Here is a 5,430-nt window from a genome sequence, read left to right as displayed (position 1 = left end):
AAAAAGTGTGTTGAAATAAGAAATCATTTTATTTTTACATTAAAACAGCAAACAGAAAAAATTTGTTTTGCTCTTCATATTAAGGTAATATAGAAGAATAAGTATGTTGATGAAATAAAACATCCTTTTAGTTTTACATTCAAACAGCAAACTTAAAAATTTCTTGGGTTTATTTTTCAGTTCATTTTTGTTTAAAACAAAAGTTTTGGGTCTTGATTGGTAATAGAGGAAAATAAGTGTGTGCATGAAATAAGACATCATTTTATTTTTACATTCAAACAGCAAATATAAACAATTATTAGGTTTATATTTTTCTTTCCTTTCCATTAATTTTTTCGTTTCCTTTTTGTTTCTCTTCATTATAAAGTTATAGAAATAGTTTGAAATAAGATATAATTTTTTTCACATTAAAACAGCAAAAAATAAAAATTTATTAGGTTTATTTTTCTTTCCTTTTCATTAATTTTTTCGTTTCCTTTTTGTTTCTCTTCATTATAAAGTTATAGAAATAGTTTGAAATAAGATATAATTTTTTTTCACATTAAAACACCAAATATAAAAATTTATTAGGTTTATTTTTCTTTCCTTTTCATTAATTTTTTTCGTTTCCTTTTTGTTTCTCTTCATTATAAAGTTATGGAAATAGTTTGAAATAAGATATAATTTTTTTTTTCACATTAAAACAGCAAATATAAAAATTTATTAGGTTTATTTTTCTTTCCTTTTCATTAATTTTTTCGTTTCCTTTTTGTTTCTCTTCATTATAAAGTTATAGAAATAGCTTGAAATAAGATATATTTTTTTTCACATTAAAACAGCAAATATAAAAATTTATTAGGTTTATTTTTCTTTCCTTCTCATTAATTTTTTCGTTTCCTTTTTGTTTCTCTTCATTATATAGTTATAGAAATAGTTTGAAATAAGATATCATTTTTTTCACATTAAAACAGCAAATATAAAAATTTATTAGGTTTATTTTTCTTTCCTTTTCATTAATTTTTTCGTTTCCTTTTTGTTTCTCTTCATTATAAAGTTATAGAAATAGTTTGAAATAAGATATATTTTTTTTCACATTAAAACAGCAAATATAAAAATTTATTAGGTTTATTTTTCTTTCCTTCTCATTAATTTTTTCGTTTCCTTTTTGTTTCTCTTCATTATATAGTTATAGAAATAGTTTGAAATAAGATATCATTTTTTTTTCACATTAAAACAGCAAATATAAAAATTTATTAGGTTTATTTTTTCTTTCCTTTTCATTAATTTTTCGTTCCCTTTTTGTTTCTCTTCATTATAAAGTTCAAGCCAGTTCCCGCATCGTTCACTCCAGTTCACGCCAGTTCCCGCACTGTTCACTCCAGTTCACTCCAGTTGGCTCATCGTTCACGACTATTTCACAACTATTTTGTGCGCGCCAATGCGTGCCACAAACTTTAAACATTTCAAAGTTCTGGGCACGCATGGCACGCATTGGTACGCTCTGGCACGCGAGTTCCAGCACTGTTCACGACATTTTCACGACTCGTTCACGCGAGTTCGCGCATCAATGCGTGCCAGTGCGTGCCACGAATGCGTGCAAGTGTCAGGTACCCTTTAGACTAATCCAAGAATAAGGTCACGGGGACAGCAGGGAGTGCGGTTGTAGTAGACGTGGAAGAATGTTAACTAAGAGACTTCTTGCTAAAGTAGCATCCCATTGCACTTTTACTTGATGTTAAATGAGGGAATAATTATAAAGGATTCAGCCGTGACATTAGGAAGTTGGAAGTTTTGTTCGTGCAAAAGGAGATTTATTATAAATGTAACTGTCTAACACGAGGGAAGATTGTTCAAGTGTAATTGTTTAATAAGAGGGAAGATTGTTTAAGTTCAGTTGTTTAACAAGAAGGAAGATTGTTCAAGTGCAATTATTTAACAACAAAGAAGATTGTTTAAATTCAGTTGTTTAACAAGAAGGAAGATTGTTTAAGTTCACTTGTTTAACAATAGGGAAGAAAGTTTAAGTTCAGTTGTTTAAGTAGAAGGAAGATTGTTTAAATACAATTGTTTAACAACATGGAAAATTGTTCAAGTTCAATTGTTTAACAAGAAAGAAGATTGTTTAAGTTCACTTGTTTAACTAGAGGAAGATTGTTCACCAATGATTTTTATATATGAAATGTCAAGAAATTTACACTTAATTTTATGGGATTACACATGGGACATAAAAACAGGGTAAAAATCGTCATATTTGAATATAGTGAAAACAAAAAATAAAGACAACAATAGTTTGTGTACATAAACATCTATTGATAAAGAGTATATTACTAAATAGATGTTTATGGTATCTATAACATATTTACACTGATAAGGTATAATTTTAAATATGAAATTGAATACGAAAATAGCCACAGGAAAGTAATAGAAAATTTTATGACATGTTTATCTCTGTTCACCTCCACAATATGAGTAAATATTCCTACCCACGCCTCCATTCAATACTCATAGGAAGGTCCCTGCCTCATTTGGGCGTTTGTCATATCCAGGGCGCCTCACGCCCTGGAGGATAATCTCAGGGGACACTCGACGAAGTGGCGTGGGTCCCTACCTGACGGAGGGGCGGAAGGTGTCAACGAAGGAGGTTTGACTGAGGATGATGTAAACTTCACGACACCTGTCCTCCCTTGACGTCTATGCGTGTGTGTTTACATACGTATGTGTATGCGTGTTTCATGCGAGGTTCAGTGATGCATACGTTCTCAGAAACATAAATGGAGTCAAAATTAATTTAGTACACTGGGGAGTCTTAAATACTTTCTATACAATCGATTTAATAAAAATTGGAACTTAACACTTACGCTAATTATTATTATTATTATTATTATTATTATTATTATTATTATTATTATTATTATTATTATTATTATTATTATTATTATGTTATTTTATTATTATTATTATTATTATTATTATTATTATTATTATTATTATTATTTCCATCCTATTAACCTCTTTAAAAATAATTTGCAATTCTTGTATTAACGCAAAATTTTGTGAAAAAGTTTATAAAGAAAATTCAATTAATTATTTACATCAAGATACTATCTTAATAAATCTCACACATTAACTAATAAATATAAAATAAAGCATTACGTGAATACATTAAAATACAGCTAGTAGATGTATTCCAAGAGCCAGCGGTGACCTTGACTTATGCAACGCCAAATAAATTGCAGCCCAATCATTGTCTTATCAGTGGCATATCATGACGGATAAGCTCATCAGCTGTAGTTCTTATCAATTGACTTCAGTTATGCAGGCGCCTTCAGCCAATATGCAGCTGAGACCCCCCCCCCCCCTCTCTCTCTCTCTCTCTCTCTCTCTCTCTCTCTCTCTCTCTCAAAGATGTTTAGGTTTTTTATAAGCCTCTGACCGAACCTTTTGAGAGAGAGAGAGAGAGAGAGAGAGAGAGAGAGAGAGTGAGAGAGAGGTTTGATGATATCCTTTTTAGTTACTGTATGAAGTTATGTTATGTAGTTTGAATTTCGTTCCAGTTAAGACGTTTGAACTTCGTTCCAATTATGATCACTCGCTAATTGCCCGAACATTTTGAGAGAGAGAGAGAGAGAGAGAGAGGAGAGAGAGAGAGAGGAGAGAGAGGTCTGATGATATCCTTTTTAGTTACCGTATGAAGTTATGTTATGTAGTTTGAATTTCGTTCCAGTTAAGACGTTTGAACTTCATTCCAATTATGATCACTCGCTAATTGCCCGAACAGTTTGAGAGAGAGAGAGAGAGGAGAGAGAGAGGAGAGAGAGAGAGAGAGCTCTGCTGGTATCAACCTCTTTAGGCAACTGTATGGAGTTTTGATATTTTTATTGAGGTTTATTTTCATATATCGCTGATATCCGTACTTCGTGAAATTGTTATGTTGGATAAACAAAACATGGAAACTATTATAGACTTCTGAACTGACGACGGATAGCATTATTTCATTTCTTGGTTTATTTCCTTTGAAAGAACTCAGATTCTAGATTTATAAGTGATAAGTTTAATTATCGAAATATGTTTAACGCGAGGAAGGAAAGAGAGGATATTTCAATTTTGAAGCTGCCCTGCAGTATATATACTGTATATATATATATGTGTGTATACATGTATATGCTTATATATATATATATATATATATACACACGCACATATATATAAGTACATTAAGCCAATATACTACTATACTACTACTAGCAGCTAGCTAGCCAGGCTACAACCCTTGTTGGAAAAGCAGGATGCCATTAGCGCTAGGGCTCGAACAGGGAAAAATGGTCCTCTGGGGAAATGAAATTAGGATTAAATAAACTCAATGAGAAGTAACGAATAAATAATTCATGTATGGGTGTGTGTGTGTATATATATATATATATATACATATATATATATACTCACACACATATATATACATATATATATATATATATATATACAATGTGTTTGTATATATATGTGTGTATATATACAAATATATATAAATGTATATGTATATATATATATATATATATGTGTGTGTGTGTGTGTGTGTGTGCGTCTGTGTAAGAGGGTTTAGATATATTATTCATCTCTGAAAGTAGTAGTAAAAAAGACCTATTGTTAGATTAGGTCAACAGTTTACAATAATATTATACTATGGATTCCCCACTTGGAAAACAGAAAGGCTCAGTTTATTATCCAAGTTTTATCTTTATGTTCATCTTCATATTTAAGATGGTGAATTTTAGCCATGTATTTTAGATTGTTAAGAAATATATTACTTTTTATTATTTATTTTTAAGTATATATATGCTATATAAGATCCTTATCATCATCATTATCATCCTCTCCTCCTACGCCTATTGACGCAAAGGGCCTCGGTTAGATTTCTGCTATATAAGAGGAAGTTTGATATTTTATAATGTTTCTTTATTTGATGTAATTATAAATCATTTGCACAAAACGCGAAAAATATAACGATTACATTGCTTTGCTTTCAGCCCTTGGGCTTATAGCATCTTGCTTTTCCAACTAGGGTTGTAGCATGGTTAGTAATAATAATAATAATAATAATAATAATAATAATAATAATAATAATAATAATAATAATAATAATAATAATAATAATCAAAGTTTTTGTATGCTAATTTCAGTGAATATGTTAATTAATCATAAAGAAACATTTAAATATTTAAAGGCAACTCATGAATGCCAAAGGCAAGTTACAGTGACATTGTCCTATCAAGCAGGATAATGCCCTAGAGACTGACCATATATACATATGATCAACGCCCAAGCCACCCTCCCCACCCAAGTTAGGACCAAGGAGGGCCAGGCAATGGCTGCTGATAACTCAGCAGAGAGATCTGTAGGCTCCCCCAAACCCACCTCACATCCTTAGCTCACTAGGATGATGAGATTGAAGCG

The sequence above is a fragment of the Palaemon carinicauda genome, chromosome 6 (genome assembly GCF_036898095.1).
Source record: "Palaemon carinicauda isolate YSFRI2023 chromosome 6, ASM3689809v2, whole genome shotgun sequence".
Classification (NCBI taxonomy): domain Eukaryota; kingdom Metazoa; phylum Arthropoda; class Malacostraca; order Decapoda; family Palaemonidae; genus Palaemon; species Palaemon carinicauda.
The sequence above is the reverse complement of the archived record's forward strand: the minus strand, read 5'-3'. Positions refer to the sequence as shown.